This window comes from Silurus meridionalis, chromosome 4 (assembly GCF_014805685.1).
Source record: "Silurus meridionalis isolate SWU-2019-XX chromosome 4, ASM1480568v1, whole genome shotgun sequence".
Taxonomy (NCBI): Eukaryota; Metazoa; Chordata; class Actinopteri; order Siluriformes; family Siluridae; genus Silurus; species Silurus meridionalis.
The window spans coordinates 6165471-6188714 of NC_060887.1; the positions used below are offsets into that span (position 1 = coordinate 6165471).

At 36.6% G+C, this 23244-nt stretch overlaps 1 non-coding gene across 1 annotated transcript; it reads right to left on the reverse strand.

Annotated features, from left to right (window-relative positions):
• Positions 1-21762: 21762 nt before the first annotated feature.
• On the reverse strand, positions 21763-21835 carry trnav-cac. The gene has a single exon. It is a non-coding gene; the product is annotated as a tRNA-Val (tRNA).
• Positions 21836-23244: the final 1409 nt, after the last annotated feature.

Sequence of the window (23244 nt, forward strand, 5' to 3'; positions counted from 1 at the left end):
AAATGGCGGCAATATATTAACGTGCATGAAATTTCTTTATGTACATGATGTGCGTTAATAAATGAGAATGTGCTTGCACGTGTTTTTAAAGGGTTTTTTTTACACAACAGCATTGCCGCGATTTGTTTGATGAAGGCATGCTATAAAAATACATACAGTACATGTTTATCTGTCAGGAATCCACCTGCCACGCCCCCTTCGGCCCCCTTCAGCGTGTCAGGTGCTTTCTCTGCCGCTTTCTCTGAAGCTCTCGGCTTCAATCGTGCGCATATGGTGCTCGTTCAGCATCATCACCAGCTCCTATTTAAACTTCCACACTCTCGCCGTCCGTTATTGTTGGTATATGTTGGTTCACGGCGGTCGTTGTTATCGCTCATGCGTTTCCCGGTACGTGCCTTCCCACCGGCACTCTCTCAACGGCTGCTCTTCCCAAAGCCGCGCCGCACCCCTACTAACACTACGAACACTAGCACTAACTAACAGCAGAGATTCACCAGTATACAATACAACACCTGTAGCAGCTGTAAGCCTTGATTTTTCCGCCACTTCCGCGAGTTCTTCTGCGGCTGCACCGAGATAACCGACGTTAAATGGCAAATTTTCCCCCCCTTGTGCTCGAGATATTAGGGTTCGGCGACATAAAAAAGTCGACATAACCGATAAAAAATGCTTAGAAAAAGCGAGAATTTGGCGGTTCCACTTAAAAAACGTCGACTTAATAGGGTTGTCAAGTTTGGACACACCTTCTCATTCAAAGAGTTTTCTTTATTTTCATGACTATGAAAATTGTAGATTCACACTGAAGGCATCAAAACTATGAATTAACACGTGGAATTCCCCCACACACACACACACACACACACACACACATAAAAACTTATTTTATTTAAAATACATAAGGATTTAGTTGAAAAAATTTTTTTAGTTATTATTACTATTATTTTTATTAATAGTAATATTATTAAACACTCCAAATAATAATAATACCTTGTTTTTTACATCTTGGAATGGAAGAACACTCAAAAAAATGAATCATGGCATAGTTTATAATTATGTATTTGCATCCTTTTGATTTTATTTAAATAATAATATTTTCAAAATGTATGTAGTCAAATTGCTTAGAATCCATGTAAATTGGATCATTCTGAAAACTATTCGATTTAATCAGTTAACAATTATGAATATGGTTTAAATATATCTAGCTGTGGAACGAGCCAGATCCTATAAGTTATATTTTATGAGATTGGTTTGCATATAATTTATGGGCAATGGAATTGTTTAGAGGCGGAAATTATCCATACTCCAGTCGGTAGGGAGCGGTACTGCACATACACATGTCTATGGCAATGCACATGAAAAAAAAAAAAAGCAGCAACCAGCGGCAGAGGCAGTTGAAAAAACACCGTTCTCCTCGCCATCTTACATCGGATCATCTTCTTGGATCAACCTGATTGCAAGGCAAGTTACATATGTATTCATCGTATAAAAGTTGACTGCTTTCAATATATATGTGTGTTATTACTGCTGTTGATATCGTATTAAACTGTATCAATGCACTGACTATCAATTTGCATTTATTCCACTTATGTTAGCTAACTAACTTGCACATGGTTCTTATAAAAGCTAACTTTATCTACTTTCCCCTTAAGCTACTTTTTTCAGCTAGACAGTATAATTAAAAGTAACTGGGATGCGTATTTATTTTTGGTTTAACGTTATATTAATTTCCGTATTTTCTGACCTGAATAACATAACTTAGAACTTTGGCCACATGCATAGCTTAAGTTAAATCCGAGAGGAAAAAATGGTTTTAGGTGTTAACTGTTTAAAGATTAAAATAGCGATGTGTCATTAAACGATTACTAAACCAACTGCAATTTTAAATGTATTTAAATCGTACATGGATAACTTCCAACAGTTGCCAGTTGGTCGGGTGTTCTATGTGAACCATGGTTTTACCCCGTCTGTGTCTTTTGCTGTTGGTCTGCTCTTGTTCTGTGGTTTAACGTTTGACGGCAAATAAAGACAGTTATAAACTACTGCAATTAGTAAATGACAGTACTATTCTAATAATTCTCTAAAAATATAATGCTGGCTTTGTAATTTCATAATCAAAAGTATGCTTTTGTTTCTAACTAAAACCATTTTTTTTCCTTTTCAGATACATCAAGCATCTTTTCTTACATCTAAATGGTGGGACAACCTCCTAGACCTTGTATGTATGCTACAAAGATTGTTTTTTAATACATAGAAGAATCAATACATCTGATTATGAACAATTAATCTCAGTTTGAATGTTATATGATTCAACATAAAAAAAGCATAACATACATAGTTAAAAACATATTTAAAAACATATTTTACAGACATGAACAGCCTAATATCATCTTGCAATCAATCATAGTTTCTTATAAATTGGACCTATGTAGTTATTTAATTGTTATTGTGATTTTTTTTCTTTTGTCTTTGTTCACAGATATGTGAATGTGGCCATGCAAAGTGTGTGACATTTCATTATCTACCCGGTATGAATTGAATTGCTGAAACATTTCCACTATGGTCGCAATTGCCGATATCCCTGTCTATATGCAGATTGCCCATGTACATTCACAAGTTGGAAGAATCTTTTGAGTCACACATATCAAACACACAGGAAGTTAACAGCAGCAAATGTTCAGTTAACTACATTCTTTTGTCAGACGTGTGCATGTAAGGAAATTTTAACTGAAAAGGAATACTTTGCTCATGTTAATCAACATCTTAGGCAGTATGAAAACGTAACTTGTATGTTTGAAGGATGTACGTTTGAGACAAACATATATGGAACATTTCACTCGCATAAAAATCGTAAACATAATCCCTACACTCTAAACGATTTTAAGGCAGGTGTTGTTAAACTCGCTGCTCAGTCAGACGAATCTGGTAGTACTGTAGATGATATCACTAAACTGCAGTGCTGTGAACGCGCTCATAACAGACCCGGGAGAGAAGTCAATGCTGAATAAAGTCGTAGTTTTTGATATTTTTGGACCAAAATGTATTTTCGATGCTTCAAAAAATTCTAACGGACCCTCTGATGTCACATGGACTACTTTGAAGATGTTTTTATTACCTTTCTGGACGTGGACAGTATACCATACATACATTCTCAATGGAGGGACAGAAAGCTCTCGGACTAAATCTAAAATATCTTATACTGTGTTCCGAAGATGAACGGAGGTCTCACGGGTTTGGAACGACATGAGGGTGAGTCATTAATGACATAATTTTCATTTTTGGGTGAACTATCCCTTTAATTTTCTCATTGGTATCACAGTCTAGCTTATGCCCTTGTGTGTAGTGTGCAGCGAAAGATTAAACTATGCAGCAGTCAGTACAGAGCATGATTGATCAAACTAAAAATGACCTGGATAAAATGATCCAGTTGGTATTACAAAGTAAGGAAAATATGAAATCACAATCGTGAAACACTCACATCATTATGCTGATCTCAGATTTGGTGTAGATAGGGGAATTAAAACATTATTCATGGCAAAACAGGAACACAGTACAATTATCATTTCAACATGACTGAATCAATAGGAAAACTTGGAACACATTGGGAACTTATTTTCTTTGTTTATCCTCCAGGACACTGAAAGTGTGGAGGCTGAGTCTCTCATTGCACAGACAACAATGGGCATCTATGTCATTCGAGCGGAGGGCGAGGTCCTGAAGAAGAACCTTCAGATGTTGGTGTTGTTCTTGAAGGAGTTGAAGTTCTGCAAAACCTGCCAAGTGTCACACTTGGATGTGTGATGCTTTCTGGACTAATTTATGCCCTTAACTTAAACTATCCAAAGGACCTCAAGTGCACATTTGAAGCATTTCAGAAAATCCTGATGGAACTGGATACAACCAAGCTGTCACCAAAAGTTCAGGGACTGAAAATTAAGATGCTTCAGTGAATCATTGAGAGATATGCTGATATTTACATTTTCCTCTTGACTTGCACTTTTCTACTCGTTAGAATCACCACCCTATTTTTCCAAATTATTGCATGTCACAGATTTGTGAAAATGTTTGTGTAATGTTAACAAGTGTTGTCATTGAATCAGATTTGACCTGATTGTTATGTCTACCTCAGGTTTTGCAGTTTTTTTAAGCACAGTTCTTGAGAAAAAAGTACTATGCCTGCAGTCTGTTAAAATCCTTTGCATTTATTTGTTATAGGATTATTGTGGCAAAAAAAAAGAAATAAATAATTAAAGTAGTGCAATTAACCTTGGTGTGTTAAGTAAAGAATGAAAGTACTTTATTTTTTGTTGAGGTTGCACACAACACAGTATCAGTGAGCACAGACTGTCTTGCTAGCTCCTCTTTTTGCTGCCTTTTGTGCTTGTTATTTCTAAAATAAAAATGTGAAATGAAGTGACCCTCTGGCCATTCTTTTTTGTGTTGTATATTGTGATTGGGGAGGGGAAATGGTGATGAATAAGTAAATACAAATTTATAAATATGATTTTAAAATACATTGGGTTTATTAATACAAATTACTTAAATGTGATGCATTTTAAGTAAAATAGGTTTATTACATAATAACACATAAACCCATTTCTTATTTATTTAAAATAAATTGGATTAATTGAAAATATCACATAAATCTAATTGTTACTTGTTTTATTTATATAGGACATATATTTATCACATTAAGTTTATTAATACGTTTACATTAAAAATACATAATCCAAATGGATGGAAAATTTATATGCAATCAAATTACATAAATCTTATTTATTAGGCCTAAATATTTTTTTGAGTGAACCTTGACTAGTGGAGAAACATATAATCCTTTACGCCTCTGGCGTCTCTTTTTCCACTGCTCCATTTCCACTCGAATGGACTAGAAGAGACACACATACATCACACAGGTTTTTTTTTTTATCCATAAAATTTTTTTATGAAGTGTATCTTACAGCATCTTGGTTTATAGGACTGTGGTGAGACCTGAGATGTTGTATGGATTAGAGACAGTGACATTGAGTAAAAGACAGGAGGTGGAGCTGGAGGTAGCAGAGCTGAAGATATTGAGGTTTTCATTTAGAATGATGAGAATGGAAAGGATTAGAAATGAGTTTATTAGAGGGACAGCGCATGTAGGACGTTTTGGAGACAAGGTGAGGGAGGGGAGATTGAGATGGTTTGGACATGTGCAGAGGAGGGACATGGGGTATATCAGTAGGAGAATGCTGAGAATGGAGCCATCTGGAAGGAAGAAAATAGTAAGAAGAAGGAGGAGGTTTATGGATGTGGTGAGGGAAGACATGCAGGTATTCGGTGTGAAAGAGGCAGATGTAGAGGACAGAGGGGTATGGAGAAGGACGATCCGCTGTGGCGACCCCTTATGAGAGAAGCCAACAGAAGAAGAAGAAGAAGATATTACAGCATCTTGGTTTATATTTAGGGAACATTGAATTGGCAATATTTTGTACTTTGTATTTTGAATTGGTGAAAGTACAAAAATATTTTATTACTCTCTTTCTTGTTCGTTCTGTGTCTTCATATTCACCGAGCAGTGCGTCATGAATGCTCTGATAAATCTGGACAAAGTCATCCAATCTTGTCAATCTCCTTCTCTGGAACCTAATTTTTTTTAGGTCCCATTGACTTTTTTCCATTATTCCTTGTGTCTGATTGTCTTATGTAAAGTTCTGAATTATGGACAACAAATTGTAGTTATTTAAGGCATAACATTTATGTAAAAAAAAAAAAATTTTAATCAACAAGCTATTAAAATCAATCAGTTGAGTTTTTACCTGATTATTGGACTGACTGACTTTTTTATAAATCTGCTGAAATGTTGGTAGGCTGAGCCTGTACATGACAGCCAATATCACCTAAAGAATTACATTGTTTGTTTGTTTATTATTTTTTTAGAATCAGTAGTAATGTTAGAAAACACTCCTATCAAAAAACCTACCTAGCAATAGACCAGACCACAGAGTTGCGTGTGGAAGGAATTACCTAGTCAAATTTTCAATAAATGTTGGGGCGTAATAGCTGTTTTCTTCCCCATTAAGGTCAAGAGGTGCTTTCACTATTACCTTCTGGAAGTGGTTTTCAGGGGGTTCTGAAAGGAAATGTTTTGTATTTAAACATTAATGTTTATGAAGCAAATTACGTTTGAATTATGTTTACGCTAGCTGGAGAAGCAAGACACAGGAATTAGTTATATATAAATATAATATAATGTTTATTATTATTAATAGCACATTAATTATTTATGCTAATGCACATATAGACAATTTAGCGGGCACTTAATTTAAATTAAATTGTGGTTCAAGTAATACTTCATGCAAATGTTAGGGAATGTCTCTCCTGTGAATAGCACAGCGGCCTTCAGATTGACCTCATTGGTCACTTTTACACTAACATTAATTGGGCAATTTTCGAATCGGCAGTAGTTCGAATAAAGGTGTGTTTTTTTTGTGACAGCAGGGTTTTTTACACTGTGTCTTTTAAAACCAAAACTGCAGTATGGGTGAATTGACCGTATTCCCTTCGCAATCACGTTTGTCCACTGTAACTCTTGAAAACATCTTCCTTTCTGATGCTTTCTTAGCTCTTGCGATTCTTTCTTGCCAATAAAAAAAGAACCATGGCTCTTGTGGCAAACTACATTTAAAGAATGTGTCCTTTTCCTCACTGCTTTCTGTAGACATGTAAGCTAATTCAGCCAAGTCATGATAGTGTAACACAAAAACAATTCCAATTGTAATTTCATAAAAAAAGTATATATGCATTATTATATCATTTGGCAATAAATGTTATTAATTTGATAAAATAAATTGTATTTAATGTTTTATTTACTTAGTTAGTTAGTTAGTTAGTTAGTTAGTTAGTTAGTTAGTTAGTTAGTTAGTAAATGGTGAACCTGTGTATAGAAGCTTCTACTGTATGTGATAATTTTACATTTCTGAGTGCACATTTTTGAGGCAAAGGTTTTAAATGACTTGAGTACTTTTTTTAATCATAATCATTTTTTTCCCTTTGCATATTTGTGTAATTGTCATCTTGTGTTTCATATCAGACTGCTAGTTGTTTTGATGTGATAGAATATCTGAAATATTAAAGAAAGAGCTTACATTTAATATTATGCTAGTACAGCTTTCTATGAATATACAGTCTATATAGAAATGAATGACTTCTCAAACCTAAAATGATCACATTTTGTTGCTTTTAAGGTGGAATTGAAAACAAAGTTTTTTTTTTATCCGGCTGTATTCACTCAGTTCAACCTATTACATTGCAATGAAAGATACTGTATAAAACCAAAAACACCGTTATAAATAAATAAATAAATAAATTACTGAGGTCTGACTAAAAAAAGTGAAATAGCATAACCAACTTGTGTTTTATGGTTTGTTGACTGCAGTCTTCAAATCATTGTACAGATTTTCGATTAACGTTGAGGCCAAATAATAACAATTTAATCTTATCTGATCATAACACCTTTTTCCAAGTGTCCTCAGAATCTTTACGGTGCATTTGACAAAGCTCATTTACGACTGCCTGATTTAGGTTACAAGACATTTTGTACGAAGGGGTGATCCTTTTTCCAGCTCAGTGTTTCTTCTATTTTTTCTTTTTTTTTTTCTTTTGCAGTCATGTTGGTCTTCTATCTTTCATTTGAATGTTACAAGTTGCATTGAGTACAGCTTACTAAAACTTACAGCAGAGTACAGTACAGCTTACTAAAAGAAAAACTGTGTCTGTCTTTATTTCAGACTGCAAAGCAACACAATGTGATTATTTTAAAGGGAAATTATTGTTTTTATACCCAATTTTGTACTGAAGCAAAAACCAAGATGTTTTTTAAATATATATTTAATTTGACTACCTTTTCTTCTGAAGATTCAGGCTTTTTTTCAGAACAAGGACTGTTACCCTTTAAAACTGTTGTTAAATTCTCCCAAGAGCCCTGAAAGTAGACATTATCAACAACACAAAGTAAACCCTTAATAATAACTAAACATGGAACATACTAATTTAATCTTTTACTTCATAATATAGACAATTACCCTCTGATCAGGAAATGCTGATTTGCATTCAAGGTGTTGAATAAGTTTATCTTTTCAAAATGAGATGCATATTTAATGTCTTTCTGCATAAGTGGAGGCCAATTACTGTCTTCCACATTTCTCCTATCCTAACAGTTTCTATGTTATTTAATTTATTAATACTTAAAAAGTATACTCTATTGCATATTGAACAGCTAGTGCAGTTATAGTCATTCAAATATTTTTCAATACGAAGACTGGACCTAATTTGTGTGTGTCATATAATACAATGCACACTATTATTGTACAATATGCATCCTCTATCAATATCACTCTGGATAATTGTAGTGCATACTCTAACAATCATTTGAATTTTTCACATTGCACACAATGTGGCACAGTTACCATAACAATACCTTATGACAGACAAATTACCAAGGAGGAACTGTTTTCTCCAGAAGCTCTTTCCTCATATCTCACTTTTGAGCTGCTCTTGTTCCCTGATGTTTCCTGGCGAAAAGTTAAGAATAAATTTGTTCATTTCGAAATATGATCATGAGTAACGTTATTTGACATTAAAACTATATTTGTACAAACTTTAAAGTACATTAGAAACTTTTAACTTTAGCATTAATTGCATTTTTTTTACAGAAGAGAAAAAACCTTCCAAAGATGTGCAGCGGCTTTGCGAATTTTTAGCCGATTCAAAAGTGTATTGGGCACTTCCAAATCTTTGCAGACGTCTCCCTATAAACCAGATTCATTATAAATGCTGCTGTTATTAATATTGACACCAGGTATAGAAATTTTTTTAAATGCTTTGCAATATTTGGTCCAGGTTTTTATATATATATATATATATATATATATATATATATATATATATATATATATATATATATATATATATATATTTCTAGTGTATATACTTGCCTTTCCAAAAATGGTGAAGGTGCAGGTTCTAAAACAAACACACACAAACATACACAGACACACCCACGTTTAAACAAACCCTAGTTTCTGAACATTTATAAATACAAATTTATTTCCACTAAAAAACAAAATAATCAAATAATAATAATAATAATAATGATTTATTATTATTATTATTATTATTATTATTATTATTATTAACACTGACATTCATTGCAGAGAATAGATCATGCATTTTGCCTCTCTTGTTTGAAAATTAGTTCAGAGATTGCTATTTTATAACTAGGCCACTAGATGACCCTAATCAGCAGTCAAGTCAAATGAATAAACTGAATCAAAAAATCAAAAAGCGCTTTTAACAATGAACATTGTCTTAAAGCAGCTTTACACAGATAATGTGGTGATTAAACGTAAATATGTTCTTTGTAAGTAAGTTTGTCCCTGATGAGCAACTGTGGCAAGGAAAAACTCCCTGAGATGGCATAAGGAAGAAACCTTGAGAGGAACCAGACTCAAGAGGGAACCCATCCTCATCTGGGTTGCACCAAATGTCCATTTGAAGCAGATATACAATGTTGCGGGGTACAGTGATGACGATCAGAAGCAAACTGCACTCCCGAGTCAGTGCAGCAGACCGCCGACACCAACTACAGTCCAATCCGTCCTCAAAAGCACCCGTTCTACTCCGGAATTACATGGAACCACCCAAGGTGTTGATGAGATACCGTCCCAAGCTGCACAGAAGTGTGAAGATCCACGGAGGGGAGAGGGGCAGGAACAGTGGTCACTGGAACCTCAGGAGCATGTTTAACTCGACCGAGAGAGAGAGAGAGAGAGAGAGAGAGAGAGAGAGAGAGAGAGAGAGAGAGTGACGGGAAGAGAAGGATATAGATTATTAAGTGTCCCTATTGGTGTATGAAAGTTAATGTCACTGTGCAGTTTGGACTCCGGCAAGACTCGCTATGGCAACATAACTAAAAGGGAGAACCAGAAGGTAACACAGACATGACCACACCACCGTCAACAAACCCGAGTGAACGTGTGAATGTGAGGGGACGACAGCATACAAATATACCAGTTCACCAAACACTCTATATCCATGCTCCCTCCAGATCTGAGCCTTTACCTAAGAAAAACCTAAAGATAAAAGGCTTGACTAAATAAATAAGTTTTCAACCTCGACTTGAACACTGAGACTGTGTCCAACACTGGTTGGAAGGCTGTTCCATAACTGTGGGGCTTTATAAGAGAAAGATCTGCCCCCTGCTGTAGTCTTCATTATTTGAGGAACCAACAGATAGCCAGCACCTTTTGATCTAAGTAGGCGTGAAGGATCAGACTGGTACAGAAGTTCACTCAGATACTGCGGTGCGAGACCGTTAAGTGCTTTATACGTCAGTAGTAATATTTTATAATCAATGCGAGATTTGATTGAGAGCAGTGTAGATGATTAAAACAGGGGTGATGTGGTTATATTTCCTAGATCTAGTGAGGACTCTTGCTGCTGCATTCTGAACTAACTGAAGCTTATTTCTGCACTTACTCGAACACCCAGACAGTAAAGCGTTACAGTAGTCTAATCTAATAGTAACAAAAGCATGAACTAGTTTTTCTGCATCCTGTAACGACATCATATTTCTAATTTTAGCAATATTTCTAAGGTAAAAGAAGGCGATCCTGGTAATATTATTCACGTGAGACTCAAAGAAAAAGACTCGGGTCAATAATCACACCAAGGTCTTTGACAGCCGTACATGCTGAAACAAAGCATGTTGTTAAAGCTCAGTCCTTTATGTTAAAACTCAGTCCTTTATGCATGCGGGTATGCATTTATACATCTAAAATTTTTTTTGGCAAAACTTTGTCGACATTTTAAGCAGTTACATTTGTTTTGCTTTGCTTTGTATTTATTTTCAATTGTTCAAGTCACTGTAGCTTCTCAATTTGCATTTTCCCTGACACTTTAAAAAAAGGCCAAACAATGAAAGTTGACTATGGTTTTTATATGATTTTTACACAGTGCCCAGTTGTTGTGTATTCCACTTATTTTTAACTAAAATAATCTTTGGTACTCCTCCAAGTCTATTTTTAACTTGCCATGGGAGGTCCCTGATACGTTATGGGGGTCCTGGATCCCCCCAGCCCCCCTTAATTCAAGCACTGGTAACAGTCCTGCACAGGGCTCTACATAAAGGTGATTATATATATATATTACCAGCAACCACGCTAATAGTTAGATAAATCGCATTTTTTAACAAATATATATATATATATATATATATATATATATATATATATATATATATATATATATATATATATATATATATAGGTTGTAATAGCGTATTTTTCAAAAATCAACACATACCTGTGACTAAGATTACTCATCCTTTATCCTGAATGTTGTCAACCTTTCCATGCAAAGAAATGCTAATCGATGCTTTAATGGCTCCACATCGTCACAAATAAGATTTACAGCATGTGAAAGCCTATCACTGTCTTGGAATAGTGACTAACTGCCCAATGAAAGCGAACTTTTGTCAACTGTGGTTGACTCGATGGTTCCATAAAATACATACGAAGTAAAAGTAACTTAAAAACACAATACATAAACAAAAACAGGCTAGAAAAGTACAGAAAAGAAATTACTGCACTCTACTTATACACAAAACACAGCAGAATTATATATATATATATATATATATATATATATATATATATATATATATATATATATATATATATATATATATACATACAGTACAGACCAAAAGTTTGGACACACCTGCTCATTCAAAGAGTTTTCTTTATTTTCATGACTATGAAAATTGTAGAGTCACACTGAAGGCATCAAGGGCTATTTGACCAAGAAGGAGAGTGATGGGGTGCTGCGCCAGATGACCTGGCCTCCACAGTCACCGGACCTGAACCCAATCGAGATGGTTTAGGGGTGAGCTGGACCGCAGAGTGAAGGCAAAAGGGCCAACAAGTGCTAAGCATCTCTCGGGGAACTCCTTCAAGACTGTTGAAAGACCATTTCAGGTGACTACCTCTTGAAGCTCATCAAGAGAATGCCAAGAGTGTGCAAAGCAGTAATCAAAGCAAAAGGTGTCTACTTTGAAGAACCTAGAATATAACATTTTTCAGTTGTTTCACACTTTTTTGTTATGGATATAATTCCATATATAATTCCACATGTGTTAATTCATAGTTTTGATGCCTTCAGTGTGAATTTACAATTTTCATAGTCATGAAAATAAAGAAAACTCTTTGAATGAGAAGGTGTGTCCAAACTTTTGGTCTGTACTGTGTATGTATATGTATATATGCAGTGTTTATACACACAGTGGAACCCACTTATCTCGACCTCGGTTAACTCGACAACCCTATTAAGTCGACGTTTTTGAAGTGGAACCGGCAAATTCTCGCTTTGTCTTAGCATTTTCTCAACGGTTATGTCGATTCTTTTATGTTGCCGAACCCTAATATCTCGAGCACAAGGGGGGAAGAATTTGCCATTTAATGTCAGTTATCTCGATCGGCGCTGTGCAGCCGCAGAAGAACTCGCAAAAGTGGCGGAAAAATCAAGGATCGGGGGAATCCGCGATGCGTTTTGGGAAGAAAAGCGCAGCCGTTGAGAGAGTGCCGGTGGGAAGGCACGTACCGGGATACGCATGAGCGATAACAACGACCGCCGTGAACCAACATATACCAACAATAACAGACGGTGAGAATATGTGGGCGATTGAAGCCGGGAGCTTCGCCACGCCGAAGGAGGTGCCGAAGGGGGCGTGGCAGGTGGATTCCTGACAAGTAACAAACATGTACTGTATGTATTTTTATAGCATGCCTTCCTCAAACAAATCGCAGCAATGCTGTTGTGTAAAAAAAACCTCCAAAAACACGTGCATGCAGATTCTCATTTATTAACGCACATCATGTATATAAAGAAATTTCAAGCACGTTAATATATTGCCGCCATATTGATTTTCGTTTATCTCGATCATCAGTTATCTCTATGCTTTTTGGCGACCCCCTAGGACATCGACATAACCGGGTTCCACTGTAGTTACAAGTTCACACACAGCCTAGTTTATAGAAACCGTATCTATTCCTCGTGTAGTAAAACCAAGAATTAAATACACAAGATCCAGAAATAATTTTATTGCAGTTAAAACTGAAAAATGCCAGATAAGCAAACACCACAAAGTTCTAAAGTTTGTTTTTTTAAACATTAGATCACTTGCACCCAAAGCACTGATTGTAAATGAGATGATCACAGAGAATAATCTCTCAGCACTCTGTCTCACTGAGACCTGGATGAAACCAGGTGATTATATGGTCTAAACGAGTCGACACCGTCAGGATATGTTTATAAGCATGAGCCCTGTAAGACTGGTCGTGGGGGAGGTGTAGCAACCATTTATAGTGCCTCTCTTAATGTTAGTCAGATATTAGGATTCAGTTTCAGTGCTCGTTCTTAAAGTTGTACTTTCAGACATACATAGAAAACTCGCTCTGGTCACCGTGTACAGACCCCCAGGGCTCTACGCAGATTTTCGATTTAATAATATCCCACGGAGCAGACGTCACTGATATAGATATTTTACCTTAAAGTGATGACATCACAGACTATTATCTTATACTGTACACACTACCGGTAGAGCAGATTAGCCGTGTTTCACCACATTATCGACTTGGTAGGACTATTGTTCAGACCACTAAGGACAGATTCATAAATAACCTGCCTGGTTTATCTCAGTTTCTCACTAAACCCATAACTGCAAATAATCTTGATGAAATGACTAACAACATAGACCTTATCCTCACTAGCACATTAGACACTGTTGCCCCCATCCGGTTGAAAAAGGTTAGAGAACAAGCACCTGCATCTTGGTATAATAGTCATACACATGCTCTCAAGAGAACAGCATGTAATCTGGAGAGAAAATGGAGGAAAACTAAATTGGAGGTATTTAGAATTGTGTATAAAGACAGTATGCTCAGCCACAGACAGGCGCTAAAAGCTGCTAGAGCTGAACACCTGCGCAAACTCATAGAAAACAACAAAAACAATCCCAGGTTCCTTTTCAGTACAGTAGCTAAATTAACTACAAATCAGGTATCTGAATTACAGACCTATTTAAAATCTCCCATTTATGTCTAAAACAGAGATTTTTCTCATCGGCCCAAAAACCAGTGCACAGAAGCTCCAGCATTTCAACCTGCATTTAGACGGATGTTCTGTAACTACTAGTTCAACGGTAAAAGACCTGGGAGTTATTTTAGACAGCAACTTGTCTTTTAAAAATCATATCAACCAAGTTACAAAAACAGCCTTCTTTCACCTTAGAAATATTTCTAAGCTAAGAAACATGTCCTCTATATCTGATGCAGAGAAGCTCGTCCATGCATTCATGACCTCCAGAATAGACTATTGTAATGCATTACTAGGTGGATGTCCTGCATCATTAATAAACAAAATTCAGTTAGTTCAGAATGCGGCAGCAAGAGTTCTTACAAGGTCAAGAAAATATGATCATATAACCCCAATCTTATCATCCCTACACTGGCTTCCTGTTAAGCTTCGAATAGACTACAAACTACCGCTTCTTACTTATAAAACACTAAATGGTTTGGCTCCCATGTATCTCTCCAGTCTTTTAACACGCTACAATCTGTCACGCTCCCTTAGATCTTAAAACTCTGGACTTCTAGTAGTTCCTAGAATAGCAAAGTCCACTAGATCATTCTCACATTTAGCTCCTAAACTTTGGAATAGTCTTCCTGACAGTGTTCGGGGCACAGACACACTCTCCCAGTTTAAGTGTAGATTAAAAACGTATCTTTTTAGCAAAGCCTACACATAACATACAGTACAGACCAAAAGTTTGGACACACCCTCTCATTCAAAGAGTTTTCTTTATTTTCATGACTATGAAAATTGTAGATTCACACTGTGTTAGTGTTAAGATGGTTTTCACACTGTTTCACACACATTCCTTTGTCTGCTCAGTGTCTATAGAATATTTACGATGTTAGTCTGTAAGGTAAACAGGGAGTCCTTATCTGGACTCACACATCGCCAGCTAGTATATCCTCTTGTCTAAACAGGAAACAACTAGGTCAGGTTTCTTTTCTTTGTATGTGTATATAAAGGTTCTGCCGCCTGCAATAAACTGAAGAGGAAGCATTTGCTGTGTGCAGTATGATTCTTCCCTGATCAGAAAGGCCTACGGGCATCGCAGATCGTATGGAAAACCTCTCCAAGAATTAAGTTTCGTTTGGGCATGATAAAAATCTAACACACTGAAGGCATCAAAACTATGAATTAACACATGTGGAATTATATATGGAATTATATCCATAACAAAAAAGTGTGAAACAACTGAAAAATGTTATATTCTAGGTTCTTCAAAGTAGACACCTTTTGCTTTGATTACTGCTTTGCACACTCTTGGCATTCTCTTGATGAGCTTCAAGAGGTAGTCACCTGAAATGGTCTTTCAACAGTCTTGAAGGAGTTCCCCGAGAGATGCTTAGCACTTGTTGGCCCTTTTGCCTTCACTCTGCGGTCCAGCTCACCCCTAAACCATCTCGATTGGGTTCAGGTCCGGTGACTGTGGAGGCCAGGTCATCTGGCGCAGCACCCCATCACTCTCCTTCTTGGTCAAATAGCCCTTGATGCCTTCAGTGTGACTCTACAATTTTCATAGTCATGAAAATAAAGAAAACTCTTTGAATGAGCAGGTGTGTCCAAACTTTTAGTCTGTACTGTACGTCTCACATCATAACCTTGTGCTCCAGAACATCTGATCACATGCACATTATCAACTTGTGCTGTTAATATCATCAACAGCAGCTACGCTAATTTCTCCCCACTGCTTCTCTATCTCTCCCCATCCCGAGGCATCCTGAGGTTTGGCCAGCTCCAGTCACGTCCCACCTTATGAAGATTATGGACCTTTAAAGAAGTAGATGCCAAACTCACAAACATCCTGAACCATCTAGAGATGTACCAGTGCCAATTGGATCCCACTACATGTGTGGAATTTTGACATTGGACCTCCTAGAGTGTTCAAAGGCTCTGGCATGGCTATTTTATGAGTTGCTCAGTAGCTCCTAGTTTTATAACCATAAAGACTGTATAAGACTGTAGAAAGAACATTACTTATAATCTTATACTCCAGTACTCATGTTAGTTCTCACTCTCCAGTGTTCTGTATTGTTGAAAGATTTATGATCAAACTCTTGATGTCACCCAAATGAGGATGGGTTCCCCTTTTGAGTCTGGTTCCTCTCAAGGTGTCTTCCTCATAACATTTAAGGGAGTTTTTCCTTGCCACAGTTGCCACGGCTGCTCATCAGGGATAAATACACACTATTCACCTTAACTGTTGATTTCTGTAAAGCTGCTTTGAGACAATGTCTGTTGTGAAAAGCGCTATAGAAATAAACTTGACTTGACTTGAATTGAATTTTAAGGGATTTGGCCATGACAAAGTTTTTTCAGAACTCCTGAACGATTTGAAAGTACTAGAGGAGAATGGCATAACGATGGCAGACAAAACTGTTGTGATGGGAGCTCTCTACTGCATTGCTGGAGACAACCTTTGAATTTTAGGGTGCTGATCCAGCAGTCTGTGGACCTCAGAGGGCTCCAGAAACCTATAGATCTGCCACAGAACAGCTGGAAAGAGAAGATGTGTCAGAAGTACAGGGGATAAAGTTCAGGTCTGTGTTTAATTCTTTACAAAACTTTGATGTTTGCACATCTGGCATGCCCCCATGTCTTGGTCATGACATTTTTGAGGGTGTCCTCTCATACGATCTTGCTCTTTACCTCAAATATTTCATCTGCACAAATAAATGGTTCACTTACACAGTTCTGAACAGGCGCATCACGCAATTTAAATACAAAGGAACAGATACTTTATCCAAGCCTTGTGAGGTCAGTCCAAAAACATTGAAACTTAGTGGACAAGCTGTTCAAAATTAAAACTTCTTGAGACTTTTACCTCTAATAATTGAACACAAAGTGCAGAACACTCAAGATGATGTCTGGCAGTTAACGTTGCAGCTCAAGGACATCGTTGACTTCATTTGTGCTCAGCAAATTTCCAAGGCCCAGGTTACCTATCTGGATGCTCTCATCCAAGAATATTTGGAAACCAGAAAGGCATTGTTTCCTAATACCAACTTAAAACCTAAACACCATTACTTACCACATTATCCAGGGCTAATCCTAAAATTTGGCCTCTCATCAGGCTTTGGACGATGCGTTTTAAAAGCAAACACAGTTACTTCAAAAGATACACAAGGCATCTGAAAAATTTCAAAAACCTGTGCTTGACTCTTTTAGAGAGACATCAAATGTTCCAGGTCTTCCTTTCTGCTGGGTCAGTCAGTCCTCCTGCATTGCAAATAAAAGATGGTTTACCATTTTACTTGGAGCTTTACAGTGAGCAAGTTACAGTGAGCCAGTTAAGATTCCAGTAGATGTTCAATACAATGGCCTTGTTTACAGGAAGGGCCAGTTTTTTGTCATGAAGTATGATGAGTCAGTGGAGTTTGGTGAACTTCTGCTGATTTTTGTTAAGGATGATTCAGCTCTTTATTTTCTCATGAGAGTTTATGATTCTGAATGTATTTCTTACTACCACATGTACTCAGTAAAAAAAAAGACAGAGTGCAGACTCGTCAGTGAACTGATTGACTTGTGGCCATTGTCATCTTATGTGAAAAATGGTTACCAGATTATTCCACTGAAGCACAGCATCTTGTCAGACTGAATGCCTTAATTTCATTGGACCAGAGACCAAACTCTTTGTTTGTGTGTCTTCACAGATATGGCTGAATCACAGCTGCTAAAGAACATAGGGGATGCGATAGCAGGAGTGCTTCCGGACCTTCCTGATCAACTTGTTAAGTCTGTTAAAGATATTTTGAAAACACTTGGTGCGGCAACCACAGATGATTTAAAGTACATCACAGAAAACGATTTGCTGCCAGTGTTAAAGCCCATACAAGCACGAAGACTGGTTGCTGCCTGGACCCAAAATAGTGAGTATAGAACAATGTCACCACCAGTGTTGGGCAGTAACGCGTTACTTTTGATAGTAACTAATACTGTAACGTGCTACTTTTAAAAATAAAGTAACTTTGTTACCGTTACCGTATGGTGCGTTACCCGTTACTTTTTTAAATGAATTAATTTCGGCTGAAGTGTAGACTACAGTCTAACTTGCTTACAGCAGCGTCGCATTGTAGGATTGGTGGATAAACCACTGTAAACAGGAAGAAGACGCATTGTAGGATTGGTGGATTACCCTCTGTAAACACGAAAAAGACGCACTGTGGGCGTGTCTCCGTTTATTCAGGTCCATGTGGCAGTAATGGCGAGGCGAGAGCAAGACGAGTTTCTAAAAGTGGAAATATGCTCATTATTTCACTTCAGTTGAGTATAAAGACAAAAACTTTTAAGTCAAATGTAGGCTGTGTCTTTCTGGTTCGAAGCTCGTATCTACTGCGATAAACAGCAACTCCAATCTGTTGAAGCTACTACAGGAAGCTAACCCGGTGTTCTGTTCTACATTGTTGATAGTTTTCATACTTTAGCTGTGAAAGGAACATTTTTAAGAGCTCAACACAACAGCTTTTATGATGCAGAAGCCACTTTAGTTTTTGATTGTGAATATATTATTCAGCTTGTTTTGTTATTTATTTCAGAAATGCTTGTGATATATTCAGTTTGTGCTGGTCTGACTTTAATAAAATAGTGTTTAAAAATGACTTTGTGTTTAAATCAGTTTTGTGTTTGTAGACCATAACGCATAAAAGGGCATTAATGGGAACATTAAAGAAGGTTATTTTAAAAAGTAACTAAAAAGTTACTTTTAACAGTAACACATTACTTTTTGGTGAAAGTAATCAACAAAGTAACTTGGTTATTAGTAACGTAAGCTATTTTTTTGAATGAAGTAACGAGTAACTGTAACTAGTTACTATTTTTTAGTAATGAGCACAACACTGGTCACCACACCACCCAATGGCACACTTGTTAACATGGTGTTAAGGTTATGAGTCTAATGGTGATGTGATCATCATTATTTTCTGAATAAATAAATGTTGTTATTATGCAATAGGCTGCTGTTTCAAAAATTTTAATTTTTAAAATGCAATCTGTTAGGCAAATTGCATTTAGTTTTTACTATTTTGTGTAACCTTAATGTCTCCAAATGCATCTATACAGTGTGTAATTTACAGAATAATAAACAGTAAAAGCATTACTCAATGTTTAATACTTTCATATCTTCTTTTTAGTCTCCGAGACTTCAACACCAAAATCTGTGCATTCATCTCCAGTGGTTGTCTTTCCCTCTGCACCCTCAATTTCTTCTTCACCAGCATTATCCACCTCTACATCATCTTCAGGAGTCTGTACATCATTAATACCAAACTGCTTAGAGCGATTTGAAATCCAATGGCAGAGGCTCCCTGAGGAGTTGATACAGAACTTGGAAAGACAGAAAAGACCTGGTGCAAGACAACGAAGAGAAATGGTGAGGATCGTGGTCTCTGAAATGATGAAGATTTGCAATAATCCAACCAAACACAACATAACCGAGATATCAAAAAGGATAGTGGCCAGGTATCCAAAGTCTCTGCAAGATGTGATCGATGGCGACATTATTGGACCAGGATATCATTCTCTGGTGAAGCAAATTCGGACAAGAGTTGAAAATGTCAAGCGACCCGACACACCAAAGGTTATAAAGTGCAAAGCAGCATCAGATGATGACGACACAGACGAAATACCTACCGAACAAAAAGCAAGTTTTCAAGACACCTATGGATGTATTAGCTGGAGCCAAAGCATTTGCCACTCTCGGAGACTGTGGAGAGTCAGCTTGAAAAAAAAGAAGAAATGAAGATGTTTAAGAAGAACAACAGTAAAAAAGTTGTGAAAGAACTAGTCAAGTGCACCTATTATACCCAGCATGAAGACATCAACAAAGGGGCAAGCATCCAGAAACTATGCCAGGAATGGCCCTTTCTCTTCAATGAAGTTGGTATGCCAGCACATTTCCAAGAGCTGACTGGTCTGAATCTGATGGAAACCTTCCTTGCCAATGTAGACAAAAAAAGGGGCACGTCTGTTAAAGTTCCTGAGATATGTTGATGCACAAAAAAGCAAACAAGTCCAGAACGCACTTCTCAAGCTTCAGACTGAAAGAGGTCAGTCCAGTGGTTGAACTCCAAGAACTCATTGAGATGCTGCTTCTTTTACTGGCTCATTTTGATGAGAAGGAAGAGCTTCTGTTCCACTGTGTTGAGACGACAAGCCTTGCAGAGGATGTTCAGATGGAGAAAGTGCCACCAACACCCTTCATTATTGTTTGTGGTAAGTAAATAGAGCAACTGTTTTTTCTGATGTAACTGCAATGTTATTGTACTCTTGGCTTGTTTAGTTTTGTTATTTCATTTCCCACAATTTGTATAACATTTTATGTAGTCCAGAGGACTTCAATACATTGTCATTTATTCATTCTCACACACATTCGCTAGCTTCATCCTATGATGGATGTAACGATTAAAGATGGATCCTGCCTTAATTGGTAATAAAAAAAGAACTAAATACATGGCTTGATTAATTATTGTGCCAAATACAGCATCCAAAAAAGAAACTTTACCAACTTATTTTATTATACATTGACATAGATCAATATTTATCATTTTCAGTTTAAATTTAAAATTAGCATGATTATTTAATTTTTCCTTTTATTTCCAATCTTATTGTTTAATAATTACTTTCCTTTTTATGTAATATTTTTATTTGGCACAATAATTACTTTATCAAGTCATTTTTTATTTGTTTAATTTGTATAACCTTTGAATTATTCTTATTTTATTCAAATTATTATTCCCAGGTTCCTCCTGCTTTGCTGAGACATTCATGTTGAGCATCGACAAGAAGATTGTCAACGACCACATCAGGACCTTCACCTCCGCCATCTGCCTGATGTTTGGGAGTTACTACTGCTTTAACATACACTACCCAGTGGAACTACGATCAACACCTGGGTTCTCAGTCAATCCCAGAGTCCTCACTCTCATCTCAGACATTGCTGACCATGAGTGGATCTAGTGCTACCCCTCTTGTTGTGGACACTGTGATAAAGGTGTGTTACAGACTCTACAGATGTTTTTGTTGTTGAAACAATTGTTACACTTCTGAATGTCAGTGAAAAGCTTTTAACAGTTTGGAGTTTTACTAAACAAGATTTGTTAAAGTACCTGTTCATTTTTTTTGATCGTTAGTTCCAGGAGTTTCTTAGATTATAATTTTCCTACAGTAATTGTGCATTCTAATGAAGTAAAAAGGGGCTGCATGTACATCACTAGCTAGCATTTTGTAAATCAAACACTTCTGTAAAGTTTTCCTTTTTTTCAATTACATGATGCAGTTTGAAGATATAGAGTTTCAGCTTTACTGCACAGTTCTGTGTGTAAAATAAGTCAAAGTCATTTTTTTCCAGGAATTTCTTGAATTCAGCTTTTATTGAAATAGAAAAATAGTTTTTATTTTCTTATAACTGCATTTGCATATTTTTAAATAAGGAACATTTAACTTGTTTGAACATTTATGTAGTTCAAACAGCACCAATAACACTTAAAGCACTACACTACAGAAACAATATAAAAGAAAGTTTTCTACATTTCTCTAATGCTGTCGAGTAACACAGTTTACAGGCCTAAGAATGTAACGCTAGCTTCAAAATCACAACCTTGTTTCTGCCTGGTGTCGAACCAGGGACCTTTCGTGTGTGAGGCGAACGTGATGACCACTACACTACAGAAACTACAGAAACTGCTGAGAAGTTTAAAACAACTAACGTTCTTCTAGCATGGATTCATTCGGCAATGTTGGCCCCTGCCAGTGTGGCGTTGGTGGTATAGTGGTGAGCATAGCTGCCTTCCAAGCACTCGACCCGGGTTCGATTCCCGGCCCACGCAAAACCTTTAGTGATTATGTTCAGTTGCCAAAGTAACAACCTCTAAGCAGTCTTGCTTCTATTTGCTTCCCTTGAACACTTGCCGTTTGTGTATTAGATGGACCCGCCTGTCATCATAGACACCGGCAAAACATTTCAAAATCACTTGGCTTCTTCCTCTTATTATTATTATTATTATTATCCAACTTTTTTTTATCGATGCACTTCAAACAGAAAGAGACTCAGGCGAGAAAGACAATGGAACAGTGGTTAATTTAGTCCAACAAAAAGAAATTGGTCTTTCTCTTTCTAAGTTATACACACAATCACAATCATGAATGTGAGCATCAAGAACAGGAGAAAGAAAGAAAAATTAAAAAAATGAAACAAAATAAAAGATTTGCACCTAAGTACATTAACACTCTCAAAGATATATGTTTTCCTTTCTCCTTTCTACATCTACCAAGAAGTCAGGGACAAGGGGAAGAGCTCAAAAAGGCTAAACAAAGAGAACACGATTTTATTTTCCTCTTTCTCTTAAATATGGTAGGAATGGTTGCCAGGTGGTGTAAAACTTTTCAGTAATACCAAGTAATGTAAATCTGATCTTTTCTATTTGAATAAACTGAGACAGGTCATGTATCTAATGAGAAGAACTGGGTGGGTGAGGATTCTTCCGAATCAGTAATATAAGTCTCTTTGCTACTATAAAACAAAAGGCGAGCATGTTTGATTGTAAGGATGACAAGGAGGGATTTGTGGGGTTGAGTTCAAATAATGCTATTAGGGGACATGGTTTAATATCTAAAATGAATTTAAAAATTGATGTCCAGAAAGAGGTCAAGGCTGGGCAAAGCCAAAAAGTATGATAAAGAGTAGCCGGATCATAAGTTGGATCCAAACCAGGGTTAATTTTAGATAGTTTGGTCTTTGTCCAATACACTCTATGCAACAATTTAAACTGTATTAACGAATGACGGGCGCATATAGAGGAGGAATGTACACGACCAAGAGCCTTGGACCATTCCTCATCCGTGAAATTATAATTAAGGTCCGATTCCCAGTTACTCTTTATTTTAGAAAGCGATGAAGAGCCCGATTGAACAATGTATGAAAAAATAGTTTTATAAATATTAGAGACAGTACCCTTACAAAGTTTTGTTTCTGAAACTCGATCAATCTCTTGTTTAGGAGGTGGGTGCGGGAAATGAGAGGATGTGTTCCTTACAAAATCACGAATTTGGAGATATCAGAAAAAATGAGTTTTAGGGAGGTTG